The sequence below is a fragment of the Callospermophilus lateralis genome, unplaced genomic scaffold (assembly GCF_048772815.1).
Source record: "Callospermophilus lateralis isolate mCalLat2 unplaced genomic scaffold, mCalLat2.hap1 Scaffold_82, whole genome shotgun sequence".
NCBI lineage: Eukaryota > Metazoa > Chordata > Mammalia > Rodentia > Sciuridae > Callospermophilus > Callospermophilus lateralis.
Genome location: NW_027516260.1, coordinates 7,298,799 through 7,322,657, shown reverse-complemented (window position 1 = coordinate 7,322,657; position 23,859 = coordinate 7,298,799). Strand labels below are relative to the sequence as shown.

Genomic DNA, 23,859 nt, shown 5'->3' with positions numbered 1-23,859 from the left:
AGCATATAGGTTTCCTCCTCTCTTTAATTGCATTTTTTGTTTGTTTGCTGTTGTTTTTTTTTTTTGAATAAAGTGTATGGATTTTGCTAAACACACCCTTATGGTTTGTATATGGTTATGATTCCTCTGTTCCCTACATTTTCTGTAAAATCATATTATATCTAGAGGCTATCCAAATTCAGGTTTTCTAAAAATAGACTTGAATTTTTTTTAGGGCTGTTTTAGATTCACAGCAAAACTAAGAGAAAGGCACAGACATCTCATATGCACCCCCAGCCCAGCACATGAATAACATTCTGCCTTGCCAAAGTTCCCTGCCTCAGTGATATATTTTTTTGTGGTTGACCCTGCATTGATTGATACATATTAATCATCCAAAACCTGTTTTATCTGGGGATGTGTGTGGCTCAGTGGTAAAGCATTTGCCTCATATGCACAAGGCTCTGGGTTCAATCCCCAGCATCATCTAAAAAACAAGCCCTAAAGCCCATTTTACACTAGGGTTCACGCTTCATGTTGGTTTTGGACAAACACATAATGACATGCATCCATTACCATATTACATACCTTACATTAGCATGTATCTATATATCCCTACTATACGATGGAAGAGCTTCATTGCCATAAAAATTCTTTGTAGCCATGCATGATAGTGCACACCTATTGTCTTAGCTACTTGGTAAGTTGAGGCAGGAGGATCACTTGAGCCCATGAGTTCCAGACCACCCTGGGTAGCAGTGAGACCCCATCTCAAAACAAAAACAAAAACAAAAACACTTCTGTGCTCTATTTATTCATCCCTCCCTGCTTCACATCTCCTGGCAACCACTGGTCTCTTTTCTGTCTCTATAGTTGTACCTTTTCCAGAATGTCTTATAGTTGAAATCATGCAGTATGCAGCATTATCAGGCTGACTTCTTTCACTTAGTAATATGCAGGTGAGATCCCCCATGTCTTTTTATGACTTGAGAGCTCATTTCTTTTTAGCACTGAATGATATTCCATTGTCTGGATGTGCCATAATTTTTTTAATCTATTCACTTACTGGAGATATCTTGGCTATTTTCAAGTTCTGGCAATTATCAGTAAACATTCATGAGAAGGTTTCTCTTTGGACTAAGTTCTCAACTTCTTTGGATTCAAATCAAGAAATGAGATTGCTGGATCTCATGGTAAGACTACATTTAGTGTTATAAGAAACTGTCACACTGCCTTTCAAAGAGGCTGTGCCATTTTGCACTCCCACCAGCAACATCTGAGAGTTCCTGTTTCTCCACACCCTCACCAGCATTGGGTTTGTCAGAGTGCTTGCTTTTGGCCATACTAGTAGTTATGGAAAGGTATCATTGCTATTTTTATTTTTATTTCCCTAATTATACATTCTATGGAGCATGTTTTCATGTTTTCCTTGCCATCTGTGTCTTCTTTAGTGAATGTCTGTTAAGGTTGTTGACCCATTTTGAAAAAAAAAAATGGCTTGGCTGTTTTCTTCTTGTTGAGTTTCAAGGGTTCTTTGTAAAGTTTAGTCCCCTATCAGATATGACTTTTGCAAATATTTCCTCCCAGTCTGTGGCTTATCTTTTTATTCTCTCTGTCTTTTTTTTTAAAGAGAGAGGGAGAGAATTTTTTTAATATTTATTTTTTAGTTCGTGGCGGACACAACATCTTTGTTTGTATGTGGTGCTGAGGATCGAACCCGGGCCGCACGCATGTCAGGCGAGTGCACTACCGCTTGAGCCACATCCCCAGCCCCCTCTCTTTTTGACAGAGTAGAAAAATTTGATTTTAATGAAGCCCAGATTATCAATTCTTTCTTTTATGGATTGTGTTTTTGGTGTTATATCTAAAAAGTTATTGCTAAATTGAAGTCACCTAGGTTTTCTTCTACCTTTTCAGGACTGTTATGGTTCTACATTTTACATTTAAGTCTGATTCATTTTGAGTTGATTTTTTTTGGGTGAAATTCTGTGCTTGGATTCACTTTTTTCCATGTGGGGATCTACTTTCCCCAGCATCATTGGTTAAAAATTGTCTCTTTCCTCAGCCATACACTGTTCCATTGTCAAAGACAAGTTGACTGTATTTGTGTTTGTCTATTTTGGATTCTCTGTTCTGCTTCACTGATTTATTTGTTCTTTTGCCGATATCACAACATCTTGATTATGGTAGCTTTATAGTAAGACTTAGAGAGTTGTATAGTATAAGTCTCCTTCTGTATCATGTTTGTTATTCTGGATCTTTTGCCTCTATGTATAAACTTTAAGATCAGTCTATTGATACCAATCAACAGAATAATTTGCTAGGATTTTGACTGGGATTGCCTTGACTCTGTAAATCAAGCAGGAAGAATGGACATCTTGACAGTATTGAGTCTTCCTGTCTTTGAATATGGAATATTTCTCCATGTACTTAAAAAAAAGGTTTTTTAGTTGTGAATGGATTTAATACCTATATTTATTTTATTTTTATTTGATGCTAAGAATCAAGCCCAGTGCCTCACATGTTCTAAGCAAGTACTCTACCACTGAGCCACAACCCCAGCCCTCTCCATGTACTTTTAAAACATTACTTTGCTTATCCGAGTTTTGTAGTTTTCCTCATATAGATCTTAAGCATATTTTGTTAGATTTATACTGAAGTATTTTAGTTTTTGAGGTGCTAGTATAAATGGTATTATGTTTTAAATTTCAAAATTTACTTGTTTGTTGCTGATGTATAGGAAAGCAACTGAGTTTGCATATTATCATCCTTGTGTCCTACAACATTGCAATAATTATTAATCAGTGCTAAGAGAGTTTCTTGTCAATTCTTTTGGATTTTCTAAATAGACAATCATGTCATCTGTGAACAAAGACAGTGTTTTTTTATTTCTTTACAATTCATATGCCATTTTATTTCCTTTTTGCCGCAGTCCGGCTGCAGCAAGATATCCGGGGGAGTGACGAACAACTTGTGTATGTTGATACAGTGGGAGTGGAAGCCGTTTATTGTAGGACAGGAGTGGTATTTATACATTTTACACAGCTTATCTAATGAGCATAAAATAGATACAGCAGTCAACCAATAAGGAATCTCCACACTTAATTGCTCGCTTTTGTTACTTCACAAACCACTCCCTCTGGCATTTTGCCAGGCACCATGCAGACTTGTTTACAGACTCTAACATTTCTCTGGCAAAATACCAGGTGCCATCCTGACTTGTTTACAGACCTTAACACATTTTCTTTTCTTATGGCATTAGCTAAGACTTATAGTAAAATGAGTTTATAAAAGTTCTATGAGTTTATAAAATGAGTTTATACAGGTTCTATGTTACTTAAACAGGTCTATTCATTCATATTATTATAAGGTGTATATACTTATTTCAATAACTGTATAATATACAACAATTATCTGTTGTTCAGTGATTAACTTCATTCATTTCCTTCTTTGTGCATGGATAATATTTAGATCCCCTCCATTCAGACATCAATAATCCAGGATGGTCAGAATTAGGGGTAAAAATGCAGATTATTAGAAGTCAACTACATAACAATGAAACTCTGTTTATATATATATAAACTGAGGAAGTTCCCCTCTATTACGTAGTTTTCTGAAAATTTTTATCACGAATAGGTGTTGGATTTTGTCAGATGCCATTTCTGCATCAGTGTTATGATTCTGTGGGTTTTTTTTTAATCTGTTGATGTAATGGATAAATTCTCTGAGTTTTGGATGTTGAACCAGATTTATATACCTGGGATAAATTCCATTTGGTTGGGTTGTTTAATTTTTTATACATTTTTGGATTTTATTTATTAACATTTTATTGAAGTTCTATTTTTTCATCTATTTTTAGGAGAAACATTAGTCAGCAGTTTTCCTTTCTTGGAATATTTGTCTGGTTTGGTTTTAGGGTGATGCTGGCCTCGTAGAATGAGTTAGGAAGTATCACCTCTGCTTCACACTCAAAGAGATTGTAGAGAACTAGTATAATTTCTTCTTTAAATGTTTGGTAGGGCTCACAGTGAAACTGTATGGGCCTTGTGGTTTCTCTCTTTGGAACTTGTTGATTATTAATTTAATTTCTTTAATAGATATAGATCTATTCAGATTGCCTATTTCTTCTTGTGTGAGGTTTCGTTTTGTTTTGTTTTTGTACTGGGGATCGAGCCCAGGGGTTAACCGCTGAGCCATATCCCCAGTCTCTTTGTATTTTTTATTTTGAGACAGGGTCTCACTAAGATGCTTAGGGCCTCACTAAATTGCTGAGGCTGGTCTTGAACTTTCAATCCTCTAGCCTTAGCCTCCTAAATCACTGGGAATACAGGTGTATGCCACCATAATGGGCTTGCATGAGTTTTTTTGTTTTTGTTTTTGTTTTTGTTTTTTCTGGGTGGGAGTTACTAGGGATTGAACTCAGGTGCACTTACCCAGTGAGCCACAACCCCAACCCTATTTTGTATTTTATTTAGAGACAGGGTCTCACTGAGTTACTTAGTGCTACACTGTTGCTGAGTCTGGCTTTGAACTTGTGATCCTCCTGTCTCAGCCTCTTGAGCTGCTGGGATTACAGGTGTGTGCCACCATTCCCAGCTTATGTGAGTGTTTAACAGATTCTATTTTTTAAGAAATTGGCCCATTTCATCTAAGTTATCAAATTTGTGAACATAGAGTTGTTTATGTATTCCTTGGTTATCATCTTAATATCCATGGAATCTGTAGTGATGTCCTCTTTAATTTCTAGTATTAGATCCCTCCTCTCTCTTATTCTCTATTTATTTATTCTGAATAAATGGTCTAAGAAAAAAATTTTCATTGCTGGGAATTGAACTCAGAGGCTTGTACATGGAAGAGAGAGCTCTATCCATAAGTTTATCAATTATGTTTATCTTTTTAAAAAACCAACATTTTATCTTCTTAATTTTCTCTCTTGATTGCGTATTTACAACTTCATAGATTCCTGTTCTATTTTTTTTTCTTCTGCTTGGTGTGGATTTAATTTACTCTTCTTTTTTTAGTTTCCTAAGTTTGCAGTTGAGATGATTTAGATAATTCCTTTCTAATATGTATTCAATACTCCAAATCTCCCTCTAAGCACTGTATTACTGAATTCCACAAATTTTTGATAAGTTATATTTTAATTTTCATAAAACTATTTTGAGGTTTTTGTTTTTTGAGCCATGTGTTTTTGAGAAATGTGTTGTCTAATCTCCCAGTAATTTGGGATATTTCGGCTTTCTTTTATTGCTATCTAGTTTTAGTCCATTGTGGTCTAATGTACACATTGTATGATTTCTAGTCTTTTAAATTTGTCAAGGTATGCTTTATGAATAGGAATATGGCCTATCTTAGTGAATGTTCCATGTCACTTTGAGAAGAACCTGTGTTCTACTGTTGCTGGATAAAGTAATATATATAGATGTACATAATATCAAGTTGATTGATGGTGTTGTTGAGCTCAATATCCTTACTGATTTTCTGCTTGCTGATAGAGGAGTTTGAAGTCTCCATTCAAACTAGTAGATTTGTCTAGTTCTCCATGCAGTTATATCAGTTTTGCCTCACATATTTGACACTGTGTTAGATATATGGTTGTTAAGGATTGTTATATATTCTTGGAGATTTGACCTCTGTATTATTATATAGTGGCCTTCCTTCTCTCCAATAACTTTCCTTGATCTGAAGTCTGCTCTGCCCAAAATTAATATAGCTATATCTATTTTCTTTTGATTGATATTAGCCTACAATAGCTTTCATCATCCATTTGCTTTTATTCTATGTGTAACTTTATATTTAAAGTGGAGTTCTTGTAAACAACCTGTTGGTAGGTCTTTTTGATACAGTCTGATGACTTTGTTTTTTGTACTCAGTGGCACTCACCCACTGAGTCACATCCCCAGCCCTATTTTGTATTTTATTTAGAGATAGGGTCTCACTGAGTTGTTTAGCACTTCACTTTTGCTGAGGCTGGCTTTGAACTCACCATCCCCCTGCCTCAGCCTCCCAAGCTGCTGAGATCACAGGTATGCGCCATCACATCTGGCTGCCTCATGACTTTTAATTGATGCATTCAGAACATTGATATTCAAAGTGATTATTGATATAGTTGGGTAGATAGCTGCAGTATTGTTTTCTATTAGTTGACCTTATTTTTTGTTCCTGTTTTTGTCTTATACTCTTTTTGCTGTCTTTTGTGGTTTTAATTGAGAATTTTATATGATTCTGTTTTTTTCTTTTTCTTAGCATACCAGTATTATTTCCTTTGTTTTTTTTAAGTGGTTGTCATAGAGTTTGCAATATGTATTTACAACTAATCTAACTAATCTAAGTTCAAATCACACTATTCTGCATCAGAAGTACTGTGAGCACCTTAAAATAACAAAACCATTATATTTTTTCCCAACCAGTTGAATCGCTGTTGACATTCATTTCACTTATAAGCAGTTGAATACATTGTTGTTGTTATTTTGTACAAACTGTTATCTCTTAATTCAATAAAATATAAAATAAACATTTTTATTTTATCTTCACTTTTCCATCTCCAATGCCCTTCCTTTCTGTATGTAGATCTAAATTTTTGAACTATGTAATTCTTATTCTCACTGAAGAAATTTTAAAGTTCTTGCAAGGCAAGCAGGTCTATTGGCAACAACCTTCTCAATTTTAGGTTTACTGAGAAAATGTTTATTTAACCTTATCACTCAAATTTTGCAGAGCATATAAATCTAGATTGGCATTTTTTCCCTTTCAATACTCTAAATATTTAATTTCATTCTCTTCTTTCTTTCACAATTTCTGAGGAGAAATCAGAGGTAATTCCTTTTTTTTCCTGCAGTCAGAGATAATTCTTATCCTCTGTAGGTAAGGTTTCTCCCTTTCCCCCATAGGTAAGGTTTCCCCTGCCCTAGTTTATTTTAGAAATTTTTCTTTGATTTTCTGTAATTTGAAAATGATATGCACAGGTAGTCTTTGTTTGTCTGTCTTGAATTTGTCCTGCTTGGTGTTCTCTGTGCTTTTTATGGTTTATTATCTGACATCAACTTAGGAAAATTCTCAGTAACAATTCTTTCAAGTATTTTTTCTTTTCTTTCCTTTCTTTCTTCTACCTCCGATATTCCTGTGCATATATGTTACATCTTTTGTAGTTATCTCAAAATTATTGGATATTGTATCTGTTTGTTTGCTTTTTCAATGCTACGGATTGAACCTAGGGGTGCAGTACCACTGACATATATCTCAGCCTTTTTTGCTATTTATTTTGAGACAGGGCTTGCCAAATTGCTGAAACTGGCCTCAAATTTGTCATCATCTGCCACAGTCTGGCTGGGCACAAATCACGAGCCACTGAAGCAGGAACAAACTTTATTTTTGAACTGCAAGAAAAAACCTCACACACACTCCTGGGGAATTCTCCCGAATCACCAGCAGCTCGTCCAGGAACCCGCAAACGGAAATATCTCCTGGAAACCCCTCCTCCTGCACTTCCCCAACAAATGGGAACTCTCGGGGAATCCCCCCAAATCCCCATGAGAACTCCAAAGTAGTGTGAGAACTCAAAAATAGCGGCAGAGGCAGATAGTAATGCCTTGCCTGTCAAACAATACTGTTGGCAAAATGCCAGGGGCCATACAGACTCAACCATGGCTCTCAGCAATCATCCTGCCTTGGCCTCCCAAGTTGCTGGGAATACACTTAAATATCATGTTTCTATTAGATTTTCAGTTTGGGAGTTTTCTATTAGGATATCCTAAAGCTTGGAGATTCATTTCTCAGTTGTGTCCAATCCATTGCAAAAGTCCATCAAAGGCATTCATTCTTCTTTACGGCCACAGTGTGTTTGGCCTCTAACATTTCTTCTTTGTCCTTAGAATTTTCATTTCTCTGCTTATGCTACCCTCTGCTCTTGCATGCTGTCTGCTTTGCCCAGTAGAACGCTTGGTACATTAACCATGGCTCTTTTATATTATCAACATCCCTACTCTATCGGAATCGGTTTCTGGTGCTTTCCTTGTCTTTCAAACTGAGGGTTTTTTTTTTGCTTTTTAGAATTCCTTATAATTTTTTCTTCGTAGCTGGATATGATGCAGCAAGTAAATTGGCTTTGGTGCTATGGCAGTAAGGGGTGGGGAGAGAAGTGTCTCCATCAGTGGGCCTGTGCCTCTGGACTGGAACTTGGCACACTTCTCAGTTCATCCTCCTCCCTTCCAGTGGGACAGGGTGGCTAAAGGGGCTGGGGTCTGGTGTTTCCCCTGCCCCCTGTGGAGGGGACTGGAGCTGTTTTTTCCCCTTCCCTCGGATCAGTTAGGCTTTGATGAAACTCCAGGGTCTGGTAAAATGGTTTCACTGGAGGGAAGATTTTGTTAAGAAGAACCCAATGCTCTGGTGTATCTTAAAAATAATTCCCCCACACTGTGCCAGAAACATGAGGGGATTTTTCTCTAATATTCACTGTGAAAACTAGTTGAACTCCTGGTTGTAAAACTCACTAAAGAGTGGGACCACCCTACGACGGGGTGCCCCGGAGTCTTGAACCCTCTGATGAACCCCCATGTGGCTTCCAGTAATGAGTTCTTTACAGTTTTTGTTTTCTTCTAGCCCAGCCTGGTTCCCTTGTAGCTTGATGCTCTGATATGTTGTGATTCTCTCTATTTGACTGTCCCATCCAGTGTGGGGACAGTGGTTTTTCTTGTTCCTCTTAACAACCCCATGTGCTTGACACTAATACTATTACCATTTTGATATGAGGAACCAGCACCAAAGAGATTACATCACTTTCCCCAAATGTCAACACTGTGTTTTCCAAAGAGAATTGTTCTATCGTGGGAAGTCCTTGACTTGGGGACTCTCTGAGCTTATTTCATTGACACACTTTGAATGCTGTATTCTGACTCTGACTGGCCTCTCCTGACCTCAAGATACAGCATCAACTGCAAATTCTTCTCTTATCTTTTAGGGGGGTCACCTGCCAAGGCAGCCACTCATGTCCAGATTTCTTGTCCCAGCATCCCCATAGAGATAGAAGATTATGCTTTCTCTTCAAGTAGTATTTTCCAAGCTGGATTTTGGGGAAATGCACATCTGCTTGGAGTCCTTTGGCCTTCTGAAAGGTGATAGCTGCTTACCTTTTCTGTGATTCTTGAAAACCACACTGTTGTTTTGCTACAAAGGCAATCTGTTAGGTACTATTTAGTTTGATTATTTTACAAAATATCTATTCCCCTTTACATTTACCCTCTACTCCCCCAAAACAAGTGTACCCTTCCACAGGTCCTTGACTTAGAGCTGTTTCCACCTATCCTGGGCTATAGCTAAAGCCACATATTTCTGTTTCACCTGCAGATCTAAGTAATAATCTTTGTATCTCATGGGGCTATCATATGTCTAAGATTCCTTGTTGGAAAAAGGGAAGTAACAATATATCATGTCAAAATTTCAAGAACCAAGCCTCATGCTTCTATAGGGAACCATGCTTCTATATGTGTGCTTCTATAGGGAACCAAACCTCTCTGTTGCCAGAAATGTGGGACAGGAGGTATGGAGTGAGGAGTAGAAAGTGGCACCGGGAGGCAGTGGGCAGAGCCTGTTCCAGATGAAAATGGAAGAGGTGGGTCTCCTTATTCAAAGGTGATCACGAGTTTCAGGACAGCCACAACAATAGCAATAAACCAACACAAAGTCCTTTCAAGTGCGGGCCCTATAGCACTGCACCAGGGACACACTCGTGAAGTCGGCCCTGGCCACAGGAGCCTCAGTGGCACTTTGAGAGCCTCCAAAAGACTTTAATAAATGGTGCAGTGTTTGTGAAATGAGACCCAGCGAGAATGGGCTGTATATGCTGCCACTCTCAATTTCGTCTCAACTAACTGACCATTGAAATACTTCAGACCGAGATGAGTAGGAATCAACAATGAGTGTCCAGGAATCAACAATGAGTGTCCAAGTGGAAGGCCTTGGAGTGTTGGAGCTGTGCATGACCCAGCACTCCAAGGCATTGGCCTAGCACAATGATACCTGCTTCAAGATGCTCCTCACCCAGGAAAGGTCCCAGGAGAACATGATAAAGTACATTTAGACCCCAAAAGTTCAGGAAATGAGAGCAAGTATTAACAAAAGAGATTACATCATTAAAAACTTGTGTACAGCAAAGGAAATGATCAACAGAGAGAATAAACAGATTACAGAATGGGAGAAAAATTTTGTCAACTATTCATCTGACAGAGGATTAATGTCCAGAATTTATAAAGAACTAAAAAAAATTAACATGAAAAGAACAAGTAATCCATTCAACAAATGAAAAAATGAGCTGAATAGACACTTATAAAAAGAGTACAAATGTCCAATAAATATATGAAAAAGTTCAACATCTTTAGCCATCAGGGAAATATGAATCATAACTACATGGAGATTCTATTTGAAGCCCAGGCAGAATGGATATTATCAAGAAAACATAAAATAACAAATTCTGGCAAGGATTCTGGGGGAAAAGGAGTTCTTACACACCACTGGTAGAAATGTAAATTAGTATAGCCCCCACCGAAATACAAACAAGTAAACAAACTATGGTATTTCCTGTTTAGTTATACCATTCTGGGTATAAACCTGAAGGAATCAAAGTCAGCAAGCAAAGAGATACCAGCGTACCTGTGATTATTGCAGCATTATTCACAATAGCCAAGTTATTGGATTAACCTAGATGCCATCAAAAGATGAATGGATAAAAAAATTGAGGCATATATGCCGCAGTCCTGCTGCAGCAAACTAGTGGGGGGGGCGGGGGGACGAACAACTTGCGTAGATTGATACAGCAGGAATGGAAGCCATTTATTGTAGGACAGGAGTGGTATTTATACATTCCACACAGCTTATCTTAATTAGCATAAACTAGATACATCAGTCAACCAATAAGGAATCTCCACACTTAATGGCTTGCTTTTGTTACTTCACAAACCACTCCCTCTGGCATTTTGCCAGGCGCCATCCAGACTTGTTTACAGACTCTAACATTTCTCTGGAAAAATGCCAGGTGCCATCCTGACTTGTTTACAGACTCTAACACATGTAAAGAAAAATTAATAGGGAGGATGAAAACAATCAAAGTACATCATACATGTATAGAAATATCACAATGAAACCCATTAAACTGTACAATTAATAGGACTAGTAATATAATAATAAAAAGCAAATTTAAACCATGTACATACAAACTGTGGGAAATAAAGTACTCTGAAGTCTTATTGATCTATCCTGATGCATAGGAGGTAGGGAGAGGAAACATTGGATTGGCTTGGCTTGGAGAAGGTCAAGAAAGGGTGCCTTAGCTTCTTTTTGGAAAACAGAAATGCAAGGAGAAGTGTCCAGTAGATACTTATGTATGTGAAAGAGATCTGGGTGTGCAATGGCAGATGCAGCTGGGATTTTGCCTGCTGAGCAGCCATCGCTTCTCTTCCAGAGGAGAGACACCAATAGACAGACCATACCCAAGAGCTGGGGGCTGGAATGTGTGAGTTTGGGCACCAGGCAGTTGTCCTCAACTATGGCTGCAGGATCTCAGAGACATTTCCCTCAGGACATCAAGGAATAAGAATTGCCAGGCATAACTCCAAGGAGCACCATTCACTTCTAGTCCACACCAGGCTCCAGAGTGCCTTTCCTCTGCACCGTGATAGGAGTCTGCAGTGAGGCTCAGTGTCCTTCTCCCTGGAGGTTTGCTAAATTACGGCTTTCCCACTGGTGGTACTGGGACCTCCACTGGTGGTTTGGGTGAGGGGTTGTCTGTGCTCCACAGTCTGGTCTATGATGAGGCCTAGGCTGGTGATGGGCATGACATTCTGTGTTCTTCTGGATTTCCCCATATTGCACCCCAAAGTGAGTGCCTGTTCAGCAGGCAAAAGCAACTTGAAGCAAAATCACTCTAACTCCAGAGAGCAAAATTGGTCTTCCTGAACTTACTTAATATAGTTTTTATGCTCATTTAATGCTTAAATCTGGCTAATTTTTTTTCTGGCCTAGTGGTAATTCACTGTGATTGTGAATAGAAGGTTGAGGATCCCTGTGCCTAAGAGTGCAAAATCTACAGGCAGATTGCCAGAGTTCAAATCCTACCTCTGCACACCTGTAATTACAGCTACTCAGGCAGGAGGGTTGCAAGTTTGAAGCCAGCCTCAGGAACTTAGCAAGATCTAGTCTCAAAAAAATAAAAATTCAAAAAAAAAATACAAATAAATAAATAAATAGATAGATAAAGGGCTTGAGGTATGTAGCATAGTGATACAGTGCTTGCGCAGCATGTGTGAGGACCTGCATTCAATCCCCAACACACACACACACACACACACACACACAAACACAAACACACACACACACACGAAGAAAGAAAAAGAAAATTAAAAAAATCCCCCATCTGCCTGCCAATATTAGCCATGTGAACTTGAAGGAATCATTTGGTGTATTTCCTCATCTGCAAAATAAGACATAATATTATGGGTTGTGGAGAGAATTATAAGAGTTAATATGAGAAGACTTTCTGTCCTATAATGTATTCTAATTATTGTTAATGAGAAACATAATAATAAAACATACAGAGACAATTACAATTAACTCAGAAAAATGACCTGACTGGTTTCTCAGCAGCATTATTACCTTGCAGAGATGGAGGCTTTGTCTGTGGCTGAAAGTAGACTGTTACTGTCTGAAAACAGGTTTTCAGGAAAGGCCCTATCCCTTGTCTCCACATGAGCAGATTTTTCCTGCCTTCAAAGAAAAATTAGAAGAAAAGGACTGATTGCTTCCGTGGGATTGGACACTTTCCAGAACTTTATAGCCATGCTTTAAATTGATGAATGGCTGGATGACTGGTGGAGACCCTGACAGGCTGGGGCTGCAGGGATGTTAAAACAAAATGATAGAAATGAAGACAATTCGGCTTGAGTTTCCACAGAGGCATTTGACCCGACCAGAATTCCTTCCAGAACAAAAGAGACCAGGATGAGCCCACACCTGTAACAACACCAGTGGTGTCATTGACTGAAGGGAGCCACCAGGACACGGAAAAGCAAATAAACAGTCAGGGAGGGCAGACAAAGGAAAGACAAAGACCTAGGGATGGAACATTTTTTGAAATTTTTATTTACTTTTTTTAATTAGGTATATATGACAGCAGAATGCATTTTGATTCATTGTACACAATTTCTGCACAACTATTCATTTCTCTGGTTGTACATGATGTAGTGTCACACCATATGTGCAGTCATATGTGTACCTAGGGTAATAATGCGCATCTCATTCCAACATCTTTTCTGCCCACATGCCCTCCCCTCTCCTCCTCCCCTTTGCCCAAAATTCCTCCATTTTTCCCATGCCCCTCACCCAATTATGGATCAACATCCACTTATCAGAGAGAACATTTGGCCTTTGGTTTTTTGGGACTGGCTTACTTTGCTTAGCTTGATATTCTCCAATTCCATCCATTTACCAGCAAATGCCATAATTTTATTTTCTGTTAATGCTGAGTAATATTGAGATGACAATGGGTTTTCAGAAACCTACCTGTGACTGAAACAGGAAAAGAAACAGCTTCCTGCTACTTAAGGGGATGCTGTGAAACTCCCAGGTGTAGAGCTGTGTGTGACCAGCAGCCTGTTCTCCTTGGGGACACTGTGTGTGTGTGTGTGTGTGTGTGTGTTGGGGATGGGGGGTGTGATGCAGAGACTGCCCCATAAAGGAAGCATCAGGCTCCACTCGGGGGGTGGAGAGAAGATCTTCATAAACTAAATGCCAAAACTTGATATTTTCACCATCTACAATGATTATGAAACTGCAAAAATTAGGTGAAATCATAAAATTACAAAATCAATACAATTTATTTGAAGAAAGCTTAGGAAATACAGAGTACTTATAGCCAAACCAACCAAGTGCTAATACCCATAACCAACCTTTGTTAAAAGTTTGGTATGTATTTTTTTCTAGATCAAAGGAAGAAGAAGAAAAAAAAACAGAGTTATCTTATATCTTTTAAAAAATATGGTTGTGATTAGATCTTATTTAACATCACTTCATAATTACTTTACATAGAATGAAAACATTTTAAACATGTGATTGAATTGCTCATAATATTCTGTCAAACAGATTATTAATTAGTATCCTTTTAAAACATTTTGAGTAATTCCTTTCTTGTCAGTATAAATATTGATATAAAGATCACCTTTTAAATAACTGCTTTATTAAGATGTTATTCAGGTATCATAAAATTCACCTTTTAAAGTTCCAGTGCTATAGTTTTTAGCATATTCCCAGTAGTACAAGCATCACCATTATCTAATTACAGAATATTTTTATTATCCTAAAAAGAAACCCTAGACTCATTCCTAAGACCCTCCATTCAGCTCCTGGAAACTACAAATGTCCTTTCTCTTTCTGTAGATTTGCCTACTCTGAACATTTCATGTAAATGAAATCATATGACATGTCACATTAATTTTGGCCTGTTTTACTCAACTTACTTTCAAGGTTCATCCACATTGTTACATGTGTCAGCACAATCATTCCTCCATGTGGTTCTGGGATCCCTTGAAGATACCAAAATCCATGGGTGCTCATGTCCCTTGTATAAAATGGCATAGTAGTTGTATATAACCTAGGCCCAACCTCCCCGTACTTTAAATTGTCTCTAGGCTACTTGTAATACTTAGTTCAATGTAAATGCTATGTAAATAGTTGTGCTGAATTGTTTAGGGAACAGTGTGACAAGGAAAAAAGTCTGTCTATCTTCATTCAGTACAGATGCAACTTTTGAATATATTCAACATTAAATCATCTCTAATATATATATATATATATATATATATATATATATATATATATATATATATATATATATATGAAGGGAGATATTTATAGGGAATATATATGTTTCCATCTGCATCTGCAATTGGTTGAATCCACAGATGGAGAACTGGCAGATATGTCCCTCAGATGATGGACATGTGTGCCTCCAACTTTTGGTTATTGTGGACAAAGATGCTATGAACAACCATGTACAAGTTCTGCAAAGATGTACATTTTTACCTTTCTTGAGGATAAACCGGGAAGTGGAATTTCTGGGTCAGATGGTAACTTTATGCGTAACTTTCTGAGTAACTGCCAAGTCCTTTTCCAAAGTGCTGGAAATTTACATTTCCACCAGGAACATATGAGATTACCAATATCTTCACATCCTTGCCACACTTGTTATTTCCTTTATTCAAGTACAGCTATAATAGTGGGTGTGGTATCTCATTGTGGTTTTGATTTTCATTTTCCTGGTGAATAGTGATGGTTAACATCTTTTCATGAGTTTATTTGTCATTTGTATATTTATCTTCTTTGGAGAATTGGGTCACTTTTCCTTTTATTTTTAAGTTTTAAGACCTCTTGTCATATTCTGGGTAAAATCCAGCCATATGCAACTCCCCGCCCCCATCTGTTGCTCATCTTCTTAATTTCTTGACAGTCCTTTGATATACAACAATTTATTTTTTTCTTTGGTTGCCTGTACATTTAGCATCATATCTAAAAACCCATTACTTGGACCATAGTCACAAAGATCTACTCCTTTTTTTCTTCTAAAAGTTTACAGCTTTAGTTCTTATATTTAGGTTGCAGCATCTGTGTCTCATGGGAACCCCAATGACTGCTTTCTAGAATAGAACTTGCTAGCTTACGTGGTATGAAAATTTGGTGTCTCTGGATATATATTGCCAAATTGCTTTCCAAAGTGGTAGTACCATTTTTCATGCCTGTTGGCAAGTATGAGAGAGTCCATTTCATTGCATATAATAAGCTTTTTTAAAAGGTTATTAATCTTGGTAGACTAGATATGATCAAATTCTTGTTGTGTGTTTCTCCCAATGATATCATTCACCTTCTTCCAACCCCAAATTTTAAAGGTACTGAGATAGTTAGCAAACAGTAGAGTTTTGTGTTGCTATAGTAGATATAATGGACTCAAACTGAGACAACTATAGAACAATTCATCTCATTGTTGGAAACGAACATCTATGGAGCATCTCCTTGGTGCAAAGTGTTGTGGAGGAGAAGGGAGATAAAGGAGGGGAAGGAGATACAAAGTGTTAGAGTCTGTAAACAAGTCAGGATGGTGCCTGGCATTTTTCCAGAGAAATGTTAGAGTCTGTAAACAAGTCTGGGTGGCGCCTGGCAAAATGCCAGAGGGAGTGGTTTGTGAAGTAACACCAGTGAGCCATTAAGTGTGGAGATTCCTTATTGGTTGACTGATGTATCGAGTTTATGTTAATTAGATAAGCTGTGTGGAATGTATAAATACCACTCCTGTCCTACAATAAAGGGCTTCCGCTCCTGCTGTATCAATCTACACAAGTTGGGCTTCCACTCCTGCTGTATCAATCTACACAAGTTGTTCGTCACCCTCCGGCTATTTTGCTGCAGCTGGACTGCGGCAACAAAGATGAATGAGTCAACCCATCTTGCCCAGAGTTCTCTATCTGTCTATTGATCTATTATCTACCTATCCATCCATTCACCCATCTATCCTTTCTCTATATCTCTATCTATATAGATATATCTCTCTACATATATATCTATATAGAGATATATAAAGAGAATATTATACAGAGAATACACACACACACACACACACACACACATGAGTGTGTGTGGGTAGAGAGAAAGAGAAGGAGAGGGAACAAGAGAGTGAGAGCAAGAGAGAGAAATTAATTATAAGGAATTGGCTCATGAGATTATAGAAGCTGAGAGGTTCCATAAAGCCGGCAAACTGGAGGCTGGTGGTATAATTCCAGTTTGAGTCTGAGGACCAGAACACCAGGAGAGCCTATGGTTTATGTTCCAGTCCAAAAGCTGGCAGAGTTGAGACCAAAAAAATGCCAGTGTTTCAGTTGGAAGCAGGAAAGACGGATGCCCCAGCTCAAGGCAGTTAGGCAGGAGGAATCTCCCTCAAGAAGGAGCCCTTTTGTTCTAGGCAGGCCTTCAGTGGTTTGGACTAAGACCATTCCCAGTAGGAAAGGTAATCTGCTTGACACAGGGTGTGATTCAAATTCTAACTTCATTCCCAAACACCATTCTGGACATATCCAGAATCACCAGATACCGGTGCACCCTGAGGCCTAGCAAAGTTGACATAAAATTAACCATGACACAAAAGGCTGGCAAAAGTTTCACTGCTGTGGTGACATTTGTGCTAAGAGTGTGAATATTGGGGGAAAGCATTCTAGGTAGAAGGAAGAACAAATTCTGAAGTGAGAACAAGCCAGGGTTTTTTAGGAACAGTCAAAAGACCAGCGTGTTTGGGAGGAGATAAGTGAGGAGAGGATTAGTAGGCGAGGAGACAGGCAAATCCAGATTGTATGCAGGTCATGACCAGAAGGTACATAGGAAGGCATTGGGGTCATATCAGAAATGCTAGTCTCCTGCCCTACCACACATGCTGTGTACACGAAAAGGGTACACAGCATGTGTGGTAGGGCAGGAGACTAGTTGTGAGGTCAGGTTGGTCAGGATGGTGGTGGCCTGAATTAGAGTGGTCGTTGTAAAGGTGGTGGTCAAAGCTTGGATTTATGTTGAAAACAGAGCCTGTAGAACTTTTAGTGGGTTGAGATAAGATGCGAGACTAAAAGATGAATCAAATATCATGCCTAGATTTTTAATCTAGCACAGAATGTGTGGTGGTGTCCTTTATCAAAATGGGGAATTGTTTGCTGGGGTTGGGGCTGAGCTGTGATGCTTTGGAGAAAATCAGAAGTTCTCCTTGACCTCTGGAAATTTGAGCTTGTTACCTCTGGCCATAGCTCAGGCCTTCTGTTTTAGCCTCTCTGGGCTGTTGTAACAAAATACTTTAGATCAGGTAGCTTATAGATAACAGAAATATCTTACCATCTGGAGGCAGGGAAGCCCAAGATCAAGGCACTGAGGATCCAGGGTTTGGTGGGAACCTACTTCCTCATGCAAAAGCTTCTTCTCACAGGGCAGGAAGGGTGAGGAAGCTGTCTTGAGCCTCTTTTATAAGGAAATTCATTTTATAATTCTTTTATATGTTTTATAAATTTATTTTATAAATTAATTCTGCCCATTCCCCAGGTCCTATCTTCTAATACTTCCACTTTGGGCATTTCAATATATGAATTTGGGAGCACATAAACTTTCAACTCATTATATATATATATATATATATATATATATATATATATATATATATATATATATATATATATTTTTTTTTTTTTTTTTTAATTGGGGGAACATAAACATCACATAAACATTCAATCTATTGTTAAGGTCTGTAAACAAGTCTGGATGGCGCCTGGCAAAATGCCAGAGGGAGTGGTTTGTGAAGTAATGCCAGTGAGCCATTAAGTGTGGAGATTCCTTATTGGTTGACTGCTGTATCAAGTTTATGTTAATTAGATAAGCTGTGTGGAATGTATAAATACCACTCCTTTCCTACAATAAACAGCTCCCTCTCCTGCTGTATCAAGGTACATAAGTTGTTTGTCACCCCCCCACCCCCGTTACAAGTTGTTTGTCACCCCCCATCCCCCACCCCCCACCACCCCCGGTTATTTTGCTGCAGCCGGACTGCGGCAATCTATTGCATATCTTAACCAGAAAGGGTTTTCCCTACAATGCCACACTACTTATCCACCCGAAATAAACATATTGAACACCTGGTATGTGCAAAACTCTATTCTAAATGCTGGGAAAACTGCATGTACAAGCCAGACCCAGCAGGGTGTTATCCCCAGCACAGCTAACCTTCAGAACCAGGAAATCTTGATTGAGATCTGTCATGTGCTGGGCACTGGGCAGAATACAAAATGGACCAGAGCTTCAAATGTTTACAACTTAATTGGATAGTTTATGCAGAGAGACAACTGATAGCCATAAATTAGCTCCAAAGACATTTATTGAATACCTGCTAAATTTCAGGTGCTTTGCTAAATAGGCCACAGCTGGGTGTAGAAAGATGTGTTATCGTGAGTTCTTTTTCACCAAAAAGTTTGCCTTCACGTGGAGAAAGACTTACAAGCAGATGATTTCAGTCAAATATGGTGGAGAGAGGACAATATAGAAATGCATATATGGTGCTTGGCTGATGCTGCTGTCCTGCAGTAAGGGTGCAGTTGTAGTAGCTAACACCTCAGATGTGTGTTGAAGGATGAAGCAGACAGGAAAGGGAAGAAGTTATCCCTGTCCAAGGGGACAGCAGAGAACAGAGCAGTTGTGGTGGGGGAAGGGAACAGAGCTGAGGGCTTTATCCTGTAGGGGACAGGGAGCCCTGCAGGGTGCTCAGTAGGGGAGTGACACAGGGGCTTGCATTTTACAGCTTCATATGTGTAGGCTCCTGGTTATTGGAATGGTGTATGTATGTGTGGTGGGAGGGGGCGGGATTGGAGGTGGTGATAATAGCAGGAGAATGTGTCCAGGCTGACAAGGGAGAGAGAAATGATGGGAAATGAGGGCTCAGACAGCCTGGGGCTCTGAGATCCTGAGAACCAGATCATAGTGGGGGGGGGAGTGTCACTAGAGAGGGGGGTGGAGAAAGGTTGAAAGGGGAACTTGGGGGAACTTAGGCCAAAAGTAGAAGAAGGGGCTGGCAGAGAGGGGTCAAGGAGGGCTATGGTCCATGATGACAAGGGAGCCTTCCTGCACTGGTCTGCCTTTGGAGATGTCATTGAATCCTTGTAGCAGTGCCCTGGGTTAGGCACATGTTCCACTTTAAAGGCAAGGAAATAAAGGATCAGAAAGGGGCTGAGTGATGTGGCTGAGATCGCGCGGAGCTGCGGGTTTCCATGCCCTGTGTTTGTTTTACCCCCTTTTGTCCTATATCTCTCCTGGAGTTATGGTTAGAACTGAGGCAGTGCCACCCCCAGGGAGACCCTTGGCTTTATGCTAAGGACCCCAAGAAACAAGAATGCACGAGAGTTTCTGCCTCTTCCAGCCCAGCAGCCCCTCCGTGCACTCCCCCTGAGACTCATCCCCTGCCTTCCCTGAACCCCAGCACGTCTGACAGCCATCAAGCTCATCACCTCTGAGATCAGAAAGGCTTGGAAGTAGACATTAGTGATCGTGGGCTGAGAAAACATACAGAAGAGCAATTAACGCCTAATTAGAGGCAGTGGTGAGCCTGCCTCTAATGGTTTGCAGCTGTAGAAGGCCCTGCCTCCCTTCTTGGGCTCTGCCTGGCTGCTGGGGCTGCCTGTCTGTATTTCCCATCCCGACCAATTAGATCCCCATGTGTGCTGCCGGCGTGAAAAAATAGAAAGTGAATAATCCTTCATTCTCCTCTGCATGGAAAGCAGCTTTGATCCTCCTGGCTCCGTGGTTCTGTTCCTTCAGAGAGTGCATCCCTTCTCAGTTTCTTTCTTTCTTTTTTTTTTTGTTAACCCAGTTTCCTTGTCTCAAGATGACAATACCTTCCACCCAGAGACCTGCGAAATGACAATTTATCTTCAGACCCTTCTGATTAAAGCTGGGTTGGATTTTTTTCTCCACGGCTCTTTTTTAGGTTTTTGCTACATAGTCCTCTTTCCTAACATTGGTTTTCTGCCAGTGTTTCCAGGCTGAAATCAAAAGGAATCATCTATTAATATCAGGCTTCAATAACAAGGCCACCATTGTTTGCTTTGTTTCAGATACCTGTGGTCTTCTGGGGAGAGAGAGAAAGTACGTGTGTGTGTGTGTGTGTGTGTGTGTGTGTGTGTGTGTGTGTGTTTGGATAAGCAGTTTCAAAAATGAGCAGGAATTGAAAGAGTTAATAATCCTGGTTTATTTCAAATGTGTGATAAATCTCAATGACTCTAGGTAGAGATTCAAATACTGAGCACCCAATTTATTTTGAAGGACTAAGATCTTGGAGGCATTTTTGGTAGGAAGACATTTTAATGCTATCAGTAGGGGATAGTGGAGCTGGTGGTGGTGAATACTCTAGGAGTGTAGGCAGTGAGGATGTGCTGGGAGCCATTAGCCAAGTAGGTATGACAATTTCCTTGCCAGCGTACCCCCATGCTGCTTAGTGGAAGGACTCCTAGAAGGTGACCTTGCTCAAGGACCAGGGCGGATCCGTGTTTAGGGCGTTCCCGGTTTAGGAAGGTTATTCCTGCTGGGAATAGTGGGTATCCTGCTGCCTGAGTTCCTCTTGAGTTCTCACAGGATTCAGACAGTATTTTTGGGAGACAGAAGCCCAGTGGAGGTGTGGATTTGGGCAGAAAACGTGGATTTCCCCAGAACATGTTTGTAGATGGCTGGTATGAGATCGGGAATAAAGAATTGCTGTTTGAATCTACAAAGCTGTGAGTGGCTCGTGATTTGTGCCCAGCCAGACTGTGACAAGGATGGAGGTGAGAGATGATAGGCTGTTGGAGGTGAGTATAGGAGGAAGTGAAGTTGGGGTGGTGGGAATGGAGTTGGTGAGTACAGAGACATTGAAGGTAAAGCAGGTTGGGGGCGGCAGGGGTATAGAAATGGGGTGGTGATACAGAAAACATGGAGGTATTGGTGGAGGTGCTAGAAGTAGAAGAGGAGTAGTAGACAGGGTGATAGAGGTGGAGGAGGGAATGGAGGGGTGCTGGAGGAGGTGGTTGTGGAGATATGGAGGAGGAGGCGGTAAAGGAAGTGAAGAAGGTAGTGTGGGAGGGGAAAGGGGAAGTGGAGGAAGGGTGGGGAAGTGCTGAGAGTAGCAGGTTGGATGAGAGGAATGAAGGCAAGAGAATCATCCGGAACATCCAACTTGAAGGTGCTTGGAGCTCTTGATTGAACTGCATGGTTCAGTAAAAAAAAAATGCACTTGGAATCATGGGCCCTGGGTGCTCACCCTACTTCTGTTATGTTAAGGTCTGTAAACAAGTCAGGATGGCACCTGGTATTTTGCCAGAGAAATGTTACAGTCTGTAAACAAGTCTGCATGGTGCCTGGCAAAATGCCAGAGGGAGTGGTTTGTGAAGTAACAAAAGTGAGCCATTAAGTGTGGAGAGTCCTTATTGGTTGACTGCTGTATCTATTTTATGCTAATTAGCTAAGCTGTGTAATATGTATAAATACCACTCCTGTCCTACAATAAACGGCTTCCACTCCTGCTGTATCAACGTACACAAGTTATTCGTCACCCCCCGGCACTGCTAAGCTGGTGGCCTTTGCCTCATCATTCCCTGCTATTCATTGTATGAAATGAGGTTGTTGAATGAGAAGATCTCTAGCAGCTTTGTCCTTTTTTTTTGAGAATTTAATACAATCACTAGAGTTTTGCTTGTAGTTATTCTGGACATTTTGAGGATGGAGTTCTACTTCCCGTTTCTTTGGTGGTCCTTCCTGAAAGTAGAGCGGAGTGGTCCTTATTTGCTCTTTGGCAGTGCTGGGTAACTGAGCTGGCTGTGTTGCCTAGTGCTCATCACCCTCAAGTCATGTCTGGAACCAAAGTCAGACTGATTCTCTATACACTGGCCTCAAAGGAAAGGCCACCAGTTTGGTGACAGGATTCCAAATTGGCCTATTTTCACCTGTGAATGCACACTGCCAGAGACAAGAAATGCAAGCGAGAGCCCTAGCATAAAGCCAGACTATCCTGAGTCCAGCTAGTGACATTGGTCTAGATGAGCTGGCGGCACAGGATCAAGGAGGGTGATTCTGGAGTGCATACTCTGCTGCTGGTATGAGCCTGCCACAGCCTCTCTCATGCTTGGAACTGCACACCCCAAGGCAGCAGGAAGGACTTTTAAAAGAATCAGAGTCAACCTATCCCTTTGGACAAGAAGTCAGTCCCAAGAAGCCAGGAGGACAGTTGTCGATGTTGAACTTTTTCAAGACAAAATCCCTTTTGTCAGGATTTAGTGGTGTGGCAGGAGCACTGGACTTTTAGAGATTGGCATTTAGGTTGGTTATAGGGGCTGGAGAGAGCACTTGGTCTAGCAAGTGCTAGATTTAATCCCCATCACTTAAAGAGAGAGAGAGAGAGAGAGAGAGAGAGAGAGAGAGAGAGAGAGAGAAAGGAAGATTTTGAGTACATCACTTCCATTCTAGAGCTCAATCTCCTCATCTCCATTTTAATGGAGGCAGTACTAAAGCCAGCTCTGTGTTGCCCTCTCTGTTAAGAGCACTGGGAGCTGCTAGATATCCAATTCATCTTAAAGGGTCTTTTACTGGGACTCTCCTTGAAACTTCTGCCTGGTGAGACTGATGGGACAGGTGAGAGCCAAGGTGAGCTGACGTAGAGTGCTCCTGGTGCCATATCTAGTGGTCCAGGGTCATTGCTGACTTCAGCATGAATTTCCAGTTTGGAGAGCACCACTAATGAACCAGAATTGCAATCTCTCTGAGATTCACTGGCTGTAACCACATCTGAGTGCCTCCAAAGATGTAATTACCCAATAGAAGAGCCAGGCCTTGTGAGGAGGACATCCAACATTTCCTGAGTGCTGACAATCCATCAGACTGGGTGCTGCTCATGATGAATATTGACTGGTTCTTCTAAGGTGGGTATTATTATCCCTATTTGACAGATGAGGAAATTGAGGGTCAGAGAGATTTCATAAATGCCCAAAGTCACTGAACTGATCCCTGGAAGAATCAGGATGGAAGTTTAGGTCTATCTGTCTGCTTGTCTGTAAATGTCTTCACTATGGCCTGTTGACCTCTTTCCAAGACAGGTTGAAGTCTTTGTATGATTGATTTTTAAATGAGGACAAAGTGGTCTGTGTGACTTGGGGCCTTGGAGTTTATACTCATTTTTTCAAACCCATTTCTCTAGCCTATAGGTAAGATCTAAAATCTTGAACACTTGGCTGCCAATAATTCTTATCTCCCCACCCCAAACTAGGGGCTTGGCAGGGGGGGTGAATTTCTGGACAAACTCAGAGG

At 40.1% G+C, this 23,859-nt stretch overlaps 1 non-coding gene across 1 annotated transcript; it reads left to right on the top strand.

Annotated features, from left to right (window-relative positions):
• Positions 1–395: 395 nt before the first annotated feature.
• Trnam-cau (transfer RNA methionine (anticodon CAU)) lies at positions 396–468 on the top strand. The gene has a single exon. It is a non-coding gene; the product is annotated as a tRNA-Met (tRNA).
• Positions 469–23,859: the final 23,391 nt, after the last annotated feature.